At 39.6% G+C, this 20,968-nt stretch overlaps 1 protein-coding gene across 13 annotated transcripts in view; it reads left to right on the forward strand.

The window, feature by feature from the left end:
• Nucleotides 1–20,968, forward strand: part of PARD3 (par-3 family cell polarity regulator) — a 445,322-nt gene that overhangs the window by 127,700 nt on the left and 296,654 nt on the right. The window lies entirely within an intron of this gene.

Here is a 20,968-nt window from a genome sequence, read left to right on the forward strand (position 1 = left end):
CCACAAAAGCCTATAAAATAGGGGAAATATTTTTCCTTCCCATTTCCATTTCTAGCTTGTCTTCTGAACATCAGGCTAATAACTTCTTGCCATGTTCAGAATATTTCATTTGAGTTCTGACAGTAATAACCATGTTTTATTTGGCTGTCAGGGGCCCTGTAAGATGGAAAGATAATGTGTTCATTCTCTGTCCAGTGGGAGGAAAATACATTGACTGTCTAAAATAATATGAGAAGAATGAGAGCTAGTTAAGTTGATTTTGGGGAAAATAAAAGCAATATATATATTTTCAGTGGTACATTGCGAGCTCTTGGTTAGATGTACATGGGTAATTTCTTGGTGTTTCTATAAAACAAACCAAAACAAACACAGCCTTGTTTCTTTGTGAGCACAGGCACCCACTTGTTCTGGAGGTGCCATCACTTTGAGATGCTGCCCTGTTTCCTGTACTTTAAAGGTTTAAACCTCTTCTTATCTGTGTCATAGGAGATTCAAACTGTTGAAAAGTCTGCAGTGAAAATATAGCCTTTAATAGGGAAACACTTCTGGGACTTGTGATGTACCAAAACTGACTCAAGGAGCTCTGTTTCAAGGGATGTGGCTACATCTCCATCATGTTCACAGCACTCCAGCAGTAGGGCAGATTTGTCCTTCTCTGCACTTGCTGGCTTGTGGCACATGGAGAATACAGTCTGTGTTTGTTTGCTTACTCTAATTTTGATTTTGTTTCCTTGTTGTCTAGTTGCTGAAAGTCAGAATGTGTTCCTGATTTCTTTCCTGGTGGCAGTGGTATGAGGAAAGGAACTGCTGCCTATATATATATATTGCTTTTCCTCTTTGTCAGTCCCAGCTGCCTGAGTCTGTTCTCCACCTCAGTCATGCAATTAGTCTAATACTGTAGAGTGCAAGTCTTTAATGTAAAATAGCCCATGCATGTGATTTTAAAGCACATGAAAGGATTCATATTTCACAAGAACACAGTAGGTGGATCATGAATAATGGACAGACAAATCTGGAATCCTAAATCTGAAGAGACACCTCCTTTTGCAGTCCCTTATGTCTTGCTGTGGTGGCACCTCTGCCCTAGTTAAGATGAGAAATTCTTTCCTGGTTGATTGTTGGAGTGTAAGTGGGTGGGGTATTCCACTAAGGAAGGCAGAGTTATACTTGGTTGCATTACTGGGTCATATCTACAATGACCTGCAAACAAAAATTGGGCTGTGTTCCTTGTAAGTGCCTGTGAGGGGCAGTTTCAGCCAAGAGTCACACAGGGCTCAGTGGCTAAAAATCAAATCATCAATTTATTTTTTGCTTGTGGACAATTTTAGGGAAACTGGGGCAGGCAGCCCCTTATTATTTTCAGCTCTTGTCTAGACTGTGTCATTCCTGACACACTGCCTAGTGGGCCACATCAGGACCTGCAGGCACTCAGTGATTATGGTTACATATGTCACCTAGATGGTTTTGGGGATTATGAGTACCTTTAATGGGAGTTTTTTTCTAACTTGCTTTCAGTATTTTAATTAAAATGATGCTGTAGCTTTCCACAGTCCTCTGTGTGACACCAGTAGACACTTGACTGATTGCCTGTCTGACTAATTCAGCTGGACACTTGTCAGAATAATCTAAGATCTTTCCATATATACAGGAGTAAAGATGTCTGACCATCCAAATTTTTGTCTCTAACTGATGCATTTTTTTACTTGAGCACAGTCAACTCTTACTAGCTTGCTGAGTCCAAGATGTGAAAATGACCTATCATGTCATTTCAATGCAATTTGAATTACTCCTTTAAAATAAAAATCAGATCATGGAATGGGTGGTGAGCACGTTGTAACCTTTTGTTTCTTGCTCTCAGATTAGGCTTAAAACGTCAGCCTTGGCCTGGAAAGCAGCTGGTGAGCACTGTATTAACAGCCATGTCAGTCTCATAAACTCTTTTTTGTAGCCTTTTAGTCAATTGTTCCTTGATTTAAGCCACGTGATTAAGATGATGCACAGCATGCAATACTCCTATAGATGTTCCTCTTTGAACATAGATTCTGTAGGTTTATCCATAACTGTTCTAAATTATATTTGGTGTTAGTTCCCATATTTGTTAACATCTAATAGTTTAATAATTGGAAGTACAACTCTTAAGTGGAATTATACTATGTTCTTTTTTTAAATTAGTATTTTCTTCCCTCCACTCTCATATAACTTTGCAATTGAGTAACACAGATGGCTACTTATGTTTCTTAATTTTAGGCATCAGAATTGTGCTAAAGTTAAACTGGTATCCTCATGTCTACACTGCTAGTGGAAGATAGCTAACCCTCCAGAGAGCTCTTTAGCATCAGGCACACTGAATTCCTGCTGGTATGCAGAAACTGGTTTCTCAAAACAAGAATCTGAGGTTGATGTCTGAAATTATGCAATGCTTCTCCAGGAAGAAATGTTACTGAAGTAAATTTTTTTATGGTTTAATGTTAAGGTCAATTTGCAAAATTAAATCTGCTGCATGACAGGGTCTAAATAGAATGAGCTGAGTGTGTAGGAGACTGTTTGGTGCCCAGGTTGTAGGAGTGTGTCTGGCTGCTGAATAGGTGCCAAGCAATACTTGGTGCTCCTTGCTGGTAGCTGTTCTGCTAACAGCCCTGCAAAATCCCAGACTTTGGGGTATCAGAAAAACATCTTCCAGAATTTATGTGCAAAGTCAGTACTAGGGGTTTAGCTGACATCGGTGACTGAGCTGCCTCGGTGAAGCAGTAAAGCCTGAATATAGTTAAACTTGTATCTTCAAAGCATCTTCTAGTTTGTAACCACCAGTATTGGTGCCTGCTTCAGGTAAATTACTTAACACAGAGTGTAGAATTTATGTGTAGTCTCAGTTTTCTTACTTGATGAATTGAACTTTGATGGAGACGTGTGAGGAGGAGCATACAAAGGATCTCTATAACCAACAGCAGTCTGTGGTTGTAGCAGGTAGCCCTCCTCTTTCTCCAGCTGTGGTGCCTCTGCTGGTGTTGGCTGGCTACTCTTACACTGGTTTGGAAGGGTGCACTTGCTTCTGGAATCAGTGCACAAATCACTGCACAGTGGAATTGTGTGTGTGTCCTGCCCTTCCCCGGGCAGTCAGGAAGCTCCTGTCTGGCTAAGACCAAGCCAACAGCTGTGGCCTGTTTGTGTGCATATTTTCTCACACCAAAAGTTACCTGAAGGGCTCTATACTGCCCACTGGTTCCATGTTGTATGGCCCTTCTCCAGGAGAGTTGCCCCATCCTCAGCTTCATGGGTTATGGTGGAAGGAGTTGCAGTCAAGCTACCAATTCCCAGGTTTTGGGGAGCAAAACAGAGAAGATGCTATGTTGATCTAAAGTTTTTCATTCCAATTTTGGTCACTGATCTTAAATTAATTTTTCTACCAAAGGTGTCAGAAAATGACAGATGTCCCAAGCTTTCCAAAGAGTTATTTAGGGTTTAGAGGAAGGAGGAAGTAGAATCATCCCTTCAGGTTTCACCACCAAATGCCTTTTGCCAGCAATGAAACTTGTCCTGTTTCCTTGTCTGAGTGTGCTCTGAAAGGGAAACCTTGCAGGAGGAATTTAGGAAGCTGGTCTCTGTCATCTCAGTTTGAACTCTTTCTACCTGACTGACTTGTATGCAAGATATACTGGACTTTGAATGAACCTCTTAGAAAAACAAACCTCATTCCTAGGCTTGATGTTATAAAGTAAAAAAATTGGGTTGAATGTGTGTTTCTGATGAGAATTAATCACAGCTTGAGTGCCTTAGCTGAGTGATTTTTTCAAGTTATGTAGGCACAGGGTTTTTTGTTGGTTTTTGGTTTTGGATTTTTTTTTTTCATTCTTCTGTATTACTGGATTTCTAGGATCAAAGTGGACATGGTGGAAAGGGAAGCATGCTGTTAAATCAGTATAGTTTTATTTTACAGGATTTCAAAAGCATTCTAACAGTTCCAGTTCAGGGCTTTCTCATAGGAAGTGTTTGCTGGAAGGTGAATTGAAAAGTACATTGGATCAGCAAAGTGTAAATTAGATTCCAATGTACTTCCAATGCAATATTCAGAGTAGCCTATAGTGAACTGTTCATTGCTTTTGCCCAGAACTCTGAAAAGTTTTTTGGGTTTTTTTTGGAGGGGCTGAGTGATCCAAGCTGTTCTGTGCTTTTGAAAGCTGAGCGTGCTTTGCATTTCTTCACCCACCTTTCCCTGTGGTTTTCCGCTTTTGTGCAGTCAGCTGAGGGGGAGAAACCTCTTTATACAAAGCTTATCCATGCCCTTCTGGGCTGGCCATGTACATGGTCCCTGTTTTGGGAAGCATGGAGTGTCAAGGTGCATTGTGTGAATCCAGAATGTGCATCCAGAAGACAGAACATGCACAGTATTCTTGCTTGAAAGAGCAATGCGGAACCCTGAATTGAGTTCTTAGAAACACTTCTCCTCTTGGACACCTCATGATTCAGCACTGCTGTGATTGACACCAGGGCCACAGGTTCTTCTCCATGTTAGGAGTAGGTTCATCTGCTGGTCCATGACTGTAGGTATTCAGATTCTTAAGAAAGTTCCTTTACCTCATGAGTTTTAGCGATGGGAGTCAAGGGAAATGAGCATGTAAATAGCTCCAAGTGGAGCTAAAGTTTACTTGTGGGAAGGATTGTTGGAAAACCAAAATGACGATGCTCAGTTGTTTTCTCAAAGGATACTTCACATACCAAAGCCTTGATTGGATCCTTCTGGCATTTTCAGGATACAATTTGCTAAATTAGAACTGAAGGAATATAGCTGGTAACAGGCCCAAAATAAACTCATAAACTAAACTTTATTCATTCAAGGCAACAGATAAAGAATGAACAGAAATATGTATAAAGATTGCAGCTTTCTGGCAGTGATGGGAGAGTGAGGGGAGATGAGGCACAGTTGTGCTACTGGGGGTAGAATTAAGTGGCCTCAGAAGAAGCAACTGTCGTGTCTGCTCCTCAGCTCAGTTTACCTCCTGAATTTCTGCTGTAAATTGATGACTGCTGGATCCCACCATGAAGGGGTGGGGGAGGCTGCTTTGTATGTGCTGGCTCTGAGATGCATCACTGTTATCTGTTCTCTGCTGGTAGCATATGTGAATCATGTGCTTTAATTCCAGCACTGCATCCACTGTGCATTCCTTCTGAGCTGGTCCTGAAACCTCCGCTCCTGCACTGGAGTCTTCCCTTTGTCTTGGCATCGCTGCCTGGGCTGCTGCCTCCTGCTCCCACCCTGCAGGCCCTTGTTACATTTAATGCTGCCAATACACATTTCCAGAGAAAAAATGCATACCTGTCCACTGGCTGGTGCAGGGAGCTATGGTACAGCTGTGTTTTTTACAAATGCTTACATGATTCTTCCCGTAGGTAAATGCACAAATGTTTATTCTCCACTCACCTCCGAGAAGTGTTAAGGCATCTGAGATCATACAATACCTGTATTGGACAATGCTGTACTGCCAGTGAGAAAACAAAAAATACATGTTCCAGTACAGTGTAACTTCTATTTCCTTTCTAGTTTGTTGTTTGCTATTTTTCCTTCTCTTTTCCTTCATGATGTCTGAATGTCAAAGGATGGTGGAGATAGTCCAGGCAGTGTTTGCCTTTCCCATCTCAGAAATACCTGTACCAGAACATCCCAAGTAGATGCTTAGTGGGCATTAGAAGTGAGTCTATCTTTGGAGCTCAATGTAATAATGGCATTGTAAGATTTTTGTTGATGTTGTTGTTATTGAGGTCAGTTTTGAAATATGTTTGTGCTTGGCAGTGCATGTGGGTGAACTGGGCTGGGGGATGTGCAGCCCCTCTGCTCTTTGCCTTTTGATTTTACTTTGCTCACTGCCAGGCTGAGGGAGCATTTCTGGGAATGCATGTAGTGGAACTGCATTTTCTTTCTGTGTGATTTCTAAGGGAATTTCAAATTTCAGTTTGGATTGAGCTTCTCACACGTTAGCTGAGGCAAATGCGTGTCCTGGTACCAGCACGGTGGTCTGACAGATTTAAATTTGTTTGCTTTTTTAGGCTGCTGCACTCATCCACCTCTGAGGACTAATCTCCTTTTCTTCTGCATTAGTTATTTTGGAATTAAATGTAATATGGAAATATTACATATTTGAAACTTGAGAATTTATCACTTGGAGTTTTAAGGGACTTAGCACAGCTCAAGTACTCTTGATAAACTAACATAATTTAAAATTTTAATTTATATCAGCTTAAGGACAAAATGCCTTATCAGTGATCTGTAAATTGTACTGGCTACAACTCAAAATGCTAAAAAAAAATTTATTTTCCAACCATTTGCCACTTCTCATAAGGAATTTGATAACGATAATGATTATGGATACGATAAGGAGATGCATTGCCTCTGTTCATTGTACAGTCTCAAGCCAGTGCTTTCAAATATGTGTGCCTAAAATTAGGTCTAACCAAAGTGTATTTCAGTACCTCATGGTGATCTCTGAGGAAGATGTTACAGCCATTCTTTGTGTCTGAAAGTTGGATCACTTTCAAGTGTCTTGCCTGGTCTTTATACCAATCAGGTCAAGAATGTTTGGCATTGTAGAAAATAGGAACATAAAAGGAAATGACAGTTCCTTTCCTCAAATTATTTCAGCTTACGTATACACACAGAGCAGGATACCTACAGAGGTTAGCTCCTTTTCCAGAGGCTGGTCCATGAGCTGCCAGTTTGTACACTGGTAGTGCTGGAGCATCACGACAAGGAGGAGACTTCCCTCCTCCTCCCCCCACTTCTGGCAGCCAACCATTCTGCTGTTTTTCTTGCTCATCTGCTCCATCAGATGTGCATAGCCTGCACGCTGCCTCTCTCACACTCTGCGTTTTTGCATTATATCCCATTTTGCTCTGCGTTTTCCCCAAGACGTTTGAGGTTCCCATCTCAGGAATTCCTGCCAAGTTCTGATCTCAGCATCTGTTCCTGACATTATCCAGATGCTCTAATTTTGGGGCCTTGAAAAACATGACTTTTCTAATTCTGTTTTTCTCTGAAAACCAGTAACCTGAAGCACAGATACGATCATGAAAGTGTTAATCTCATTGTTAAACAATACAGTTGTTTTGGAAAGGACACTTTTGACCACAAGAGTTTGTGCAATTGCTGGTATGTGCTGAATGTAAATTAATTCATTGTGCCTGGGATAAGGTTACTTTTGTGTAGCTGTGGCTAGATGGAGCTGTCAGAATGCGTAACACAGTTTGATTTATGTGCAAAGGCTACACGTGTTACGCTTTCCTGGTATGTGCTATTCATTTCACCTACTCTGGGGTTCATTGGTGATACCCTTTTAATGTTTTAGCATAGGTGATATAATGTTTGGTAATTATTTTGGAAAGTAGAGAAATCATCTGGGATACAACAATTAGGCACAGAGACTTAAATATGCTTTGCTTTCAGTGAGGGGCAACATTATCCTAAAGCAAGGACATCTGAAACAGTAATGAATGCATAAATGTTTCTGATTAAATGTGTATTTTTTTGTTTTAGTGTGGGCCAAGTTCTTTTAATAAGTGAATGGCTTCCAATGAGGCAGGTAATGTACAAGTGGTCTTGCACGTGAGAAAAGGTGACCCCTAATGAAAAGTATAAAAACTATTCTCTTTAGAAGCTATGCTGTCTCTCATTTTCAGTCTTTGCCTTTTAATAATAATTGCTAAGATGTTTTAATTAAAAGCGGGTCTGGGAGGTATTATCTGCTTCCTCTGTTTAGTCTTTTTAAATGTTAATCACTTTTGACAGCATAATTTACCCAGCTACCTGTGTTACCCTTATGCAATGTATCTGCTTTGTGTGGCACCAAAGTACAAACTGCACCCCAAAAAGGCTTTCTAAAAAATTCATACAATTGTGAAGATTAGATGTGGCAGGAGAAATACAAAGAAAGAAGAATTAAATGAAGATTTAATGAGACATTCAGGAAAGCTATTTCAAGATGGCTGGAGCTTCCCAAGAAATTATTCTTTTGCGAGAGGTAACCAGATTGCATTCACTTCTGTTTCTGCTGAAGGACGTTTAGAGAGCAGTGGAAGGTAGGAGGCAGGATTGGAGGCAGCCTTGGAGCTTATGGACAGTTTCTATCAAGCAGGATTGTTAGGTGCACATAGAAGAACATGAAAAAAAAACTGAGAAAAGAAAAAGGGGCTTGCCTCCCCCCCTGCAAAAAGGCAATATTTAACTTATCATTCTAAAAATTAAAGGACAGTATAAATTCATCAGAAGAATTTATTTGTCTGTAGGCTCTAAGTAAATAATCTTTTGCTATGTAAGTCAAACAGCTTGTTTTGTGTGATGTTTTTGAATGGAGACTTCGGCAATCAGATTCCACACACTTTAACCTTGTGCAAAATTTAATGAAAAACAGAGTTACTACTGAATATACTGTTTTGCCAGCTCGACAAAAGATGTTAAATTCTGCATATTTTTGCATAATAAAGATGAGTGTTGACAGTGTAATGATCCATTTGGCACAGATAAAATCATGAATGATTTTAATAACCTTACTGCAATATTTGAAGTCACTATGAAATATAGATACTTCAGCCAGGGATGGGCCTGCTGGCCTGCTATGAGGTGTCAGCTACTTTTATAACCTTAATTTTTCTGGGAGAGAAAAGAGGAGAAATATAGGCTAGATGAGCCCTGAAGAGATGGGGAAACATTAGGGGACCTACAGAATGGAAGCGATCTGGTTTGAGATTTTCAGAGCAGTCCTTGTCCACAAGTTGAAGCTGATGGGTTTTGGCAATGCTTGTGTCTCCTTCCCTAGGCTGCACTACACTTTTATTATGTGTTGAAAAATGCATTTTATGGATATGGGGTGAGTCAAGGTAAAATGTAAGCATCAGAGTCTGGTCCCAAGTTTGGTAGCTTGAAATGATTGTGCATACAACTGTAATTTCTCTTTTGGGTATTTTTTTTAACAAGTTTTTTGTATTCATCCAGGCGATGTAGTTGCATTATTCCCAGTTGCACAGTGATCTAGGGAATTAATTTTCAAAATTAGTCCTGAAAATAAGTCTGTAGTCTTTCAAGCTTTCACAAAAAATGATTTAGGAGTATAATTCTGTCAAAAGTCTCTATTTATGTTCCTGTTTCTTTGGTTACAATGCACTACATCCCTATTTAGAGAAGGAGCAGTGCAAGGTGGAGTCTTCTGCTACAAGTAGTCAAGAATCACAAACTGAGGCAAAATTATTGTTAAAGTAATATCAGAGATGTCCTTTACTGGTCATTCCTGCATTTCAAAGAGGGAAAAGCACTTGACTACCAGTGAGTATGTTTTCAAGATGGATGTGATGATATTAACCTGCTAGTTTCCTTCTGAGGTTCTACCTTCTTGTTCTCTTATTTCTTCCTGTGTTTTTTTTTTCATTTGTGTTCATAAGGACTTAAGAGGACAGATTTGAAAAGTTACCAGGTGGTTTTTAAAAGCAGAGTTTCAGAAATACCTGGGCATCTGATTTCTAGCATTTTTATGGGGAGAAAATACATGGGATGCCCTTCCACAACTTTATCTGCCAGAGTGTTGTTGAAAAAGTGGCTCTAGATCATTTTGAAAATGATTTTGGCATTGGGAGCCCATGTTTTAGTGAATGTCCCTGGGGCTGTGCTACTAAGTCATTAAACCTGGTATTTTGTGAGAAATAACCTAGTGTGGGGTAGATGGAAATCCACCTGGATATGGATGAACCAGGCATTTTGAAATTCATACAGAGATCACTGTAATCTTCTTAGTAGTAGAAAACCTAAAAGTGTTTAGGAAGATTCTCTTCTTTTCTTGACTACCAAATGTTATCTAAGGGAGTGTGTTTTGGTGAAGAGCTGAGCTCTGTATTTGGCATGGGTTCACATCATAACTGTGGTGAGTCAAGATCCAATGTCTGGGGATTGCCACAGGGTGGGACAACCTCCATGGATCTCCTGGCCTGTGTCATTTACCATCAGCCCAGTGCTGCTGGACAGCTACCTTCTTAATTTTGGAAGGATAGCTCTAATGTAAGTTAAGTTGAGTGTTTTCACTATTGTTGCATGTTAAAATAATAAAAACTATTAGTCATGAGGGAACAAGGAGTCATTTGCATTTAGGATATTTTAGAACCTTATTTAAAGAAGAACTATTGTCTAATGTGCTGGTTATTTTGTCATTATACACAAAATGAAGAATACAGTTATTGTTGTCTTAAATGTCAGAGTTAAATGCTTCTCTCTGATTTTTTTTTTTAAATCTACATAATGAAGTTAGTTAAAAAAAGCACCATATCTCATTGTTTTTCAGACCTCTGAAAAGTTTGGGGGGTGGGGAGGGGATGTGTTAGACAAAAGGCAAAAGGCACACAGTTTTACCTTTTGAACAGACCTTGACGTTTATTTAAAATAAGCCTAATTTAATCGGTATTGTATTGCACGCTGAAGATAATTTAGGCTAGTGTCAAGGACAAGTGTTATCTATTCCTTTGTTGTAGTGAGGTATTGAAATAATGAGTGGAACAGAAGGGAATCAGAAAATGTTTGAAGTTTTTCATCTGTGTCTCTAGATGGGTATTTTTAATCACATTCTCCTGGCTTTTGCATGCAAATTACACTGAACAGCACACACTATATAAAATGAAGAGCTGTATTTTGCAAAATCTATTTTCTTGAAGTTTAATAAGCTTGCAAAGATTGTCCTATGCTTTAACTAACTAGTTACCTTTTTGTACCTCAGCTGAAATTAAAATCTTAGAATTTAATGCTGCTGTTTTGAGCCTGTAGCAGAGGAATGGAAAGCCTGGCCCTTTTATTTGAAGGTTTTTGAAACCATTTCTTTCTTGGTACTCAATGACTGCAGCTCCCAATGACAGATGAGACAACTGTTAAGATTTAATGCATTTTTATTTCAGCAATATATCTTGCTGTGTGACACCAGCCCCTCTAATAACCCAGTGTCTGGATTACTTACTGCATAGCGTCACTGCTTAACTGCTGACCTCTGTGGCAGGAATAAAATACTGAACTCCTGCACGGTCTGAGCTTTTGACTTGGAAATCTGCAGAACTGCAGAGTCATCCCAGACCACAATCTCAGCTGCGTGAAGTGTAGTCAGGGTATCCTTTAGAGCCTTATTCTGTAAAAAGGCAGACTTTCATAGTGTGCTCTAAAAGTGTAAAATTGTCTTGAAAGTAACACTAACATCATTGTCCTCAGTGTGGTTTGCATGTACTCATTTGTGCTGAGGAGTCAAAAATGGAGGAGATGAAATTGGCTTACTCACATGCTCAGATGTGCCCCAGCTACTTTTCAAGCACAGCACTCTCTCTTCTGAAACCATGTTTTCTTCATGCACCACTTTAAAGCCAGGATGGAGATAATTTTTTTCGGTTTCTTTTCAAAATGAGCTAAGGAGATACAGTGTTAAATCACATATTGTGATAATTTTGCAGAGTATGTCCTTAGCCATGAACAAGAGGACTATTGGTACAAAAGGATTTGGGAAGAAATCTTTTCTGTATAAATTGAGGATTTAAGAAAATAACAGGGCAGCATATACAGAAAAGTATTATATATGCTTTCAAAGGAAGAGTTTGTGAAGAAACAACCCATTAAAAAAATACTGTGATAAAAACCTTGTGGTAGAAAAACTGTCCTATTTAGGACAAAGATATTTTTTCCTTCTGTTCTCATAGCCCAGACAAGCATGGATTTAAGTATTTTTATACCTGTCATATGGAGGGCTTGTAACAATTGTGGGAAGCTAACTTCTCTCTAAGTACAGTATCTTAATTTTTGCTGAGAAGCATAAAAGAAAAACAAAAATGTTTAAAAGAAATTGGGATGATGTTCTCTCTTCTTGCACTCTTAACCATAGTTGTGCTTTTAGTTGGAAGCTGGGAAGTGTCTTTGCTCCATGATCTGAACCAAACCAGTGAGATGTGTCTGCAGCATTTCCCGTGTTTGGGCTCCCATGGCTGACTCCATCCTTGGCTGGATCAGGATGCAGTGAGGGCCCTGCAGCCCTTTCAGCAGGGTTTGGCCTGGCAGCTGTGGGTACCAGTGCTGGTGGATGTGTTCATTGGAAGGCTGGGATCAGTGGCAGATTGCAGGAGCTTGTGCAGCGTTCCTTAGCATGGTTCCAGTTAACAGCAGAAATGCAGCATTCAAAGCATGACTGAAAGTCACAAACTGCAGCTTCTAGAGCTGTTGCTGGCCAGGTGAGCATGCCCTGCTGAAGAGAAACTCATCTCCTCCTGCCTGTTGTGTCAGCCTCGTGAAGTGTGGGGCGTTTCAGGGTTGTCTGTCTTTAAGAGCTGACCAGTGTGGATGTCTTTGCATGCTAGCTGCTCATGAAGGCCAAGATCCAGCCCTGGTGTTGGGCTTGCTGTGTCCATGCAGTAGGTTTAGCCAGGTGAGCACGTCAGAAGGCTTTTGTAGGATAATCTGTGTGTGCTCTGTCTGTCCTTGTGTCTGTCTGTCAGTGTGTACGTGTGTGCTGGTGGTTCAGCTCTCAGACAGTGCATTGTATGTAGAAATGGTGTCTGGTACAGTCAGTGAGGTTGTGGAGAACCAAATCCAGCCAAGCAAGCAGGCAGCTCAGTGTCAGCTACTGCTAATAGTCCTTGTAATAATTCTAACTGTGTTCAGTTATTGTCTTATTTCTTTGTCTAAGCCTCAGCCTGATTTACACCACGTAAGTCAGGTCAAGAGCAATTCAGACAGAATATACACAAATGACTTTTCCAGGGTGCCAGAATCACACTTGCATTTAGACTATTGCTCAGCAGGAAGGGGGAGAAGAGAAAAAAAAATCTTTTATTTATGCATAATATGAAATTAGTATTTTAAATATTTTAACATTTTAAATATATTTGAAATATTTTTAGTAGCATAGGAACTTACAGGATAGTACCTAAAACTGCATTTAATTCTACTGGGAGAGGATTAGATTGCAATTTAATATTGATTCTAGAATTTCTCAGATCAAAGTGCCGTGGGAAATGAATAATCTAAAGCGATGTTTTAATAAAAAGCTTGTATATTTACTTCAGAATCATTTCTTAAATGTAAAGAATCACGAAAGCAGAAGATTTTAAAACCACCTGTAAAATTAAAGTGTCCTTCAAATCAATAGGTGAGTTTTGATTTTGCAGATATGATTTAACTTGGTGTGTTCTGTTGAGCTTTGAAAGCGAGGGGTGCTTACTTAGTCAGCAGATTTGGGAATGACTTTCAGTGAGACCTGTGGTGTATTTTCCAGCACTGGTTATTTTATCTCCTGGGTTTTTGGTAAATGCAGAGTCCTGGATGTGGGCTGGAATAACCCCTCTCAGCAGTGTGGGCTGGGAGGCTGCTTCCTGTAGGGACAGACCTGGTGGAGAACCCGATGGTGAGCGTGGGTCAGCAGTGCCCTTGTGGTAAGGATGACCAGCTCCACCCTGGGCTGTATGAGCAGGTCTGTAGCCAGCAGGTTCAGGGAGGTGTTGAGGCTGGGCCTGAGGTGGCAATGTGCACTCACAGCTCAGAAAGCCATTTGTATCCTGGGCTGCATCCAAAGCCCTGTGGGCAGCAGGGGAAGGATGGGATTCTGCCCCTCTGCTCTGCTCTGGTGAGACCTGTCTGCAGTGCTGCATCCAGCTCTGGGGTCCCAGCACAGAAAGGGCATTGACCTGTTGGACTGACATCACCAGGATGATGGAGCACTTCTCCTATGAGCAAAGGCTGAGAGGATTGGGATTGTTCAGCCTGGAGAAGAGAAGATTTCAGGGTGACCTAATTGCAGCCTTCCAATACCTGAAGGCAACCCACAAAAAGAGAGAGAAGGATTTCTGCAAGGAGATGCAGTTACAGGGCAAGGGGGGATGGATTCCAACTGAGAGTAGGTTTAGATTACATATTAGGAAAAAAATTCTGTACTTTGAGGGTGGTCAGGCACTGGAGAAGGTTGTTCAGAAAGTTGTGAATGCCCCATCCCTGGGAGTGTTCAAGGCCGGGATGGATGGAGCTGTATTGAAGGATGCCCCTACCCATGTCAGGGGGGTTGGAACTGGATGATCTCCAAGCTCCCTTTTAACCCAAATGATTCTGTGATTATTTCTCTCTGCTTGTGGAATATTTTGGGCTTCTGAATACAAGGAAGACATAGCAGTGATGGCCCAGCCAGAGTCTGTCAGGGTGAATTAGTGGGCTGGAAGCTGTCACAGAGCAAAGGGACCTCTAGGAGTGCTCCCTAAGGCACAGCAGCCTTGATGTGTCTGCTCTCTGTCAGGGATGGTGGAGATGGAACTGGGCTTTGCTCTGAGGTGCACAGGAGCAGTGTGAGGGACAAGAGACACGTTGTAACAAGGGAAGCTTCAACCCCATACTGGGAAAAGGACCAAGAGGGCCAAATGCTGGGAGTGAGCCTAGAGAGGTTGTGGACTGCCCATACTTCAGGTTATTAAAAAATGCAACTGGATGTGGCTCTGAGCAGCCTCCTCTCACTGACCCTGGTTTGAACAAGGACTTGCTTGGAGTAGTTGATCTCCAGAGGTCTTTTCCAGTTCAGGTTTTTCTGTAATTCTATATGAGCTTACACTTCTGTATAATTCTCTGAAAACGGAATACAAGGTACTAATATGATGGTGGAATGTGACCCTTTAAATGTCCTTATTGTTCCAAAAGCTATAATGCAGTAAAGTTATTGTGAAAAGTTCTTTGTTTGGCTCCCTTCCAGCTACTTTACTTGGAAAAGTTTTATGAAAAGCTAGTTCTGGTTTCATGGCTGAAGTGATTAATTAGGACAGGTAATGATTTTCTTGAAATTATAGAGGTTTGTTGTTTGTGCTACAGCTTATCCTAAATTGAAACAGTGCTTTCCCTTTTTCTCCTTTTAGAATGCTGGTGATGTCGAAGTCTGTGGAGGGGTTGCTCAGGTTGCACATCACATCCAGCACAGAATGACTCTTAGATGCTGCTATTTTGCTAATTGATTTTTTTTTAATATATCTGTGGGCAGTAGGGTATTATTGTGGAAGTATCTATTCTGTATTTTCTCTTCCTAGCTCATTGAAACAGTAGTTATATTTAAATGGGTTTTCAATGAGCCATGTAGAAAAGTGAAGCTCAAGGAATAATAAGAATTTGGGTCTGCCATGGGGCTATTAAAGTGAGTTCAGTCATCAGAAAACCTACGAATTGATTTTGTATTTAGTTTCTTTCATTTCTAAATAATAATTGGCTACTCCCTTGCTAGAGATTTTCCTGAATTTATGGTTTTTTTTTTCCCTTACACTCATCTGTTCATTCACAAGCAACTTGTGTTTTGGGATGTTATGGAGTCTGAGGTGCCATTAGCTGAAATTTGATTTACTGCAGGGCCTTATTAAACAACTACCCCTTAGTTCTGCATTGTAACATGGACTGAGTAATATCTAGACTGCTTTGGGTAAAAGTGGGTTTTGCCAGCCCTCAGGAGCTGCTTGAGAACTGTGCTTGTGTTCTCTTACCATCTCCCTCAGCTGTGCTGGTGCTTAGGATGTGTGCAGTCAGTTCTGTTGGTGCCTTGCTGGTTCACTGTACTGTCTTGCTTGAGACTGGAAATGCTTTGTGCTGAGCAAAGGATGCCAGTGAGGTGCATGTTTAAATTTTTTGCCAGCCTTCTCCATGTCCTTTTCCCAGGCACTTGCTGCACATGTCTGAAAGCTTATGGCTGTGCTGTGAGAGAGGTTACATCTCCCTTATCAGCAGCCCATGGCTGTCACAGTGAGTGCAGACACCTACGCAGGACAGGGCTGAGCTTAACCCTCTGCCTTTGAAGGTTAAAGGAAATGTTTGAAGTAGCTACTGATATTTCCACAAGGCTAATTTAGATTTTGGAGTTTTATTTGAACCATCAAAATGTCTTTTCAAGGACCATAAGTCCCCTGAGAAAAGGTTCAGTTATTAAGTGTAAACTGAGAGCCAGAATCCTTGACAGCATTGGTGCCTCACCAGAGGTGTGTGGCTGAGCTGCTCCATCACTTGGAGCTGTCTCACAAGGTCTGTGTTCTTGGTTCTCCTGGGGCCAGAAAAATGACAGCTGGTGTGGAAGGCACTTTTGCCCATGGATGGCCACCCTGCAGGAGAAGCTATGCAGCATAAATGCCAGGAGACCATAGCAGCTCTGAAAGGGAGCACCACATCTGGAAGTTGGAGAGTCCAGGAGAGGAAGTACAGGGTTCAGCCAGGGGAATCCAGACATTTCAGGTTGCTCAGCAGAGTAACTACTGAACAACTGGCCACTGAACAGCCAGAACAAATTTGGCATGTTCTTGTAGGGATGTATCTCCAAAGTGTCCTGGTGAGAAGAAACCAGATATTTAACATGGCTCCTAATAATCTAAAGAGGTGGGTGATTTCAGTTTCACTCAGGGTTAAAAAGAGTAGATAACAAGTGTGGAGCCTCTGTGAAACCCAGAGGGTATGATAACCAGAGGATCAGTTGCTGTCTTTGTAGCAGGAGAATGGAGCTGTAATCCCCACTGATACTAAAATAAATCTGAAATCATTGCTGATGCCTACACATGAGCCAGTATCAGATTAAATATCAATGAAGAATTAGCAAATTTTGGACAGGTACCTAGGAATATGCAAAATTCAAGGGATTCTTTGGACAATCTTGTCACAGTGGTGGAAGAATACAGCAGAAGTTTCTAGCTTTATGTATTTCTTTGGAGTAGAGGATTTCTGGTTTTGTGGTTTGGTGCTGAAGAGAGATGACATGATCAGACCATTTGATAGTAATGAATTGGTTTATATGATAGTAATACTTAATGAAAATGTAAACAGCCATTGCTGGTGGAAATAGTTTTTTAATCCAGTTAATTAACATTCAAGTGCTTAATCTAGCCTATTAATTAAGACTGCATATGTGTTTACTAATTTTTAATTACTTTAGAATAGACGGAAATTGTAATAATTAATGTTGGAATGCAGACTGCTGCTGCTGTGTCAATATTAAAATAAATCAATCTTCTTGCCTTTTATTTCTTTAAGTAAATATAACCTGGTTAGCATCATGTGTTGAGTCCCAGACAGAGCAATAGAGATGCTCATCCTCTCTTTTAGAAAGAACAAGATGTTGGATTGTAATTAATTCGGTAAAACCTGGTGTTATAGAGGGCTGAATACAGTAATAGGCTGGAATGCCTTCCTCCTACCCCAGACCCAAAGGTGCCTCAGTAATACATTGTTTTGCTATCTCAGGCTGTGAAATAATTTCTTCATAAGGCATTTGCTTGATGAAGCTCACATATTTAGCAAAAGAGAAAATCATGTTACTCTCCCTTCATTGTCTGTCTGCTGTGGAAAGACTCTTCTATCAGTCACAAGAGAAGAGCATCAAGTCACTGGTTTTAAACTGTACTCCTGTATTTTTTTGTCTTCAGAGGGTAAGAATGGCAATAAAAAATTCCCTTACACATCTTGAAATATACTAGTGATCATAAGTGTGCTTTTTACATCTGGGGTAGTTGTTGAGTTTTACTGCAGTTTTGTATTTCTGAAAAGATAAAAGCTGTTGGTCAAACACTGAATACTATTGTTTTTTAAAATAATTGTATTTTTTGTTGCTAATTTACACAAAATTGCTTGTATTTGTTCCTGTGGCCTTTAAAAAGTATTTTAGCTTATGCAGTTGACCATTTGAAGACTTAGTGTAATTCCATTGCTGCAATGGGATTAACATTCCATAAGTCATGATCCAGACAAAACTGCTGGTTTTATATCTGAATGTGTTAATGAACATTTGAAACTTATTTTTTCTTGAAAAGTTACATACACATACATTGGGGACCAAAATCTTACATTGTTCAAACTGGTGACACTTCCTATGCCATTTTACCATGATAAATGGTGATAGTAAAGCCTCTCACCTTTCTGTTGCTTTTGCCATATTGCAATAAGAAATGTAAGCGTGCCAATCTAAATTAAGCCTATCATTTATTAAATTTGTTTCGAGATGACAAGGTGGTTTGTTTTTACTTGATTTTATTTCCTATTTGCAGATTTTTAGTTCAGTGATTGAGAAATGCAGAGTTTTGTTGTCTCAGGTGATTAAAACTACTGTAACCTATTAAACCATATTCTCATGTCTTTGATGCTTTCAAGTTGCTGTCTCATGGAATATGGGGTGGATAAAATACATTATCATTATTAGTTAGTTGTTCATATGATATTTTGTCTTTGGTGTGGGCTTGTCTTCACAAAGAAAAATAAAATTAAACTAAATGGCAGCAGTACTCACTGAATTTCGGTTGAAGCTCTTTTAAAGAGCTGATAGTGGTCTAATATTGACCAGCTAAGCTATTTTCTTTATTAATGCATTACTATGGTTTGTTCAGTCCTTCTCCTGTTCATTTCTGCATAAGAGTGGATATTATGATGAGTTTCTCAGGTCACTGCAGGTGATGAGATCTAAAACTGAAGGACAGAGGACAGGCAGCACAGCTCATCTCAGGTATTGGAAATAATAGGGTGATTCTCAAAAGATCAGGGTAACTTTATTTCCTGTTAAAGAAGAAAAAGATCCACATGGAAGCAGTCTCCTGACAGTAAAGATGATGTTTCCAGAAAAGGTAGTCATCTTCATTTTCTGCTTTTGTTGTAAATCTGATGTCTAAAGCCCAGCAAAATACCGTAGCTTACCGTTGACTTTAAGGCTGATTGAAGCTGGTCTAGTAATGGTGTGCTCCATTCTTTGTCAAATTAAAAACATCTCTGTGGTCTTTAAACATGACTCATCAAGAGACCTCTTCCCTGGCTCAGAGCAGTGTTTATGGCTGTGAATTCTTGCAGCAAAGGATTCTTCATAGCTCCAATGCCCTACTCCTGTGGTTCCTTCCACGTTGCATAAGGTTTCTCTGGGAATTGTTTTGTTTCTTATTCTTGCAAGGATGGAAGTCAAGATTTGATCTCTGGGCCTCCAGCAGTACAATTCCTCTCCTTAAATAATCTCTTTTAATTTAAAGAAAGGGTGTTTGAAGGGTCATGTAAAATAAAGGGTCTCTGAAGAAATCAGAGATAAATGCTCGGTATCATAATACAGCAGAAGGTGTTTTGGCTGTCCTTGTTTCCCATGAACTCATAATCTTGCAGAATGGCATACCAGGGTCTGGAAATCAAGATTCAAGAGTGTTTATTTGCAATAAATCTTCCAGTTCCAAAAACTTTTTGGCCTATTATGAGGACTGAGCTATTGTAGTCCAGATGGCTACTGTACCATTGGAGTGCTGTTTCACAATGAACTTCCTAACCTGTGTTCCTCATGCTAATTAGATTTGCATAAGACTAACATGGCTTGTGTTTCTTCACGCTAGAAAAAATGTTACAACTTGGTATGCCTTTTAATGGAACTGAAGCCTTTTGAAGGTTTGAGGCTGTCAAAACTGTGAATACCTGAAAAAAACCTGATAAGATCAAAAGCTAAGCTTGAAATAAGAAACATTCATTTTTAGATGTTCTGAAGTTATAGGTTGTAGACTGTCTGGAATAGGCAAAAATCTGGAGGCAACTTAGAGTAGGAGATAACATATATAGAGATTAACATGCACATACCTTTTTGCATATATATAATATCTATAAAATACTTGCAGCTGCATACATTGAGTAATATTTTTCAATCAGCCTCAAAGGAACAGAATGTAATTGGGGAATTTATCTTGATACATGACATGTGAAGGACAAAAAGATTTGGTGTTTCATGGGATTCTTAAATGCTTTGTTTGTCTTTTTTTTGGAATATCTTACAGACCTTCACTTGTGGATTAATTTATTTTCAGTTGTTGGAGATTGGTAATTAGCTTGCTATAAAACAGTAAGAGAGTTATGAGTAAAGTTTTAGAAGCATATTTTTGTAAGCATTGATATTTCACATTGTGTTAGAAAATTAAATTTCCAATACTCTTGAGCTACTGACATTTTGGTGTTGTCACGTCTCTTTTGTTTGTAGATTTCTCAAGCATAAAATAATGACTTTTATGGTAAAAACATGTTCCAGCTGTCTGCAGCTGCAGTCTGGTTTTCCTGCTGCTACCTGCCTTTCAACTAGCACTGGAGGAGAGCATGGATCCTTTATCCATTACCAGTTTATTCTTTCTGTTTTTTGCATGCCTGAGCCTAAATTTTGCATTAGATATGGAATTATTGGCAGAAGTTTGCTACTCTCTGTAGTTTCAAAATGACTGGTGAAAAAGAGTAAATGCCTGAGAGTACTTTCAAAAGCTGAATTCCCAAATGGTTTCCACTTGGCATTAGAGTTGCGTTTTAAAATTTTTTTATTGATGCTTATGTAAGTTAAATTTGGGTAAAGGGACTATTATTAAAATCTTTTGGCTAGGATGATGTTGAAATCACTTAAAAAAAAAAAAAAAAGAGAAAATGACCTCTGATGCCTTTTGGTTGCATAAAGTTGTAGCTGTGTTGCTAACAGAATAAACAATTTGCAGAGACCAGCATAGGTTTAAGTTGATTTGCTCCATTTACTCTCACAATTTGGACAGAAGAATGTAATGCTTTCTTGGAAATGTCTTTCAAATATTATATTATAGATTAATTTCAGACTGCAGACTGCTGCTATCCATAACACTTTTTTCTCTGTCTTGAAAATTAAGTTTTAAAATGAAATGTGTGTAAGAGCTGGCGTTATCTCTTTCAGTATGTTATGAAAGATAAATTGGGATAAATTATTTGTTTCAAGTAAGTGCACAAAATCATTTACAGTGGAAAAAATATCTCAGGTTTATCAAAAATCACCGTGATGTTTTCCTGTTTTTTTTGCAGTGGTGAACACAGACTTAGTAAATATTTATTAGATTACTGGCTTGGCAAAGTTCTAAATGGGACTTGAGATTTCAAACTTGTCTTGGAGAAGTTGATGGCTAACAGATACAGAGTATTTCCGTAAATCTGACTAAAGAAATTTTGGAAGAGAAGCCCACAACTGAA

The sequence above is a fragment of the Agelaius tricolor genome, unplaced genomic scaffold, assembly GCF_023055355.1.
Source record: "Agelaius tricolor isolate 1412-34295 unplaced genomic scaffold, bAgeTri1.0.p SCAF_6, whole genome shotgun sequence".
Classification (NCBI taxonomy): Eukaryota; Metazoa; Chordata; class Aves; order Passeriformes; family Icteridae; genus Agelaius; species Agelaius tricolor.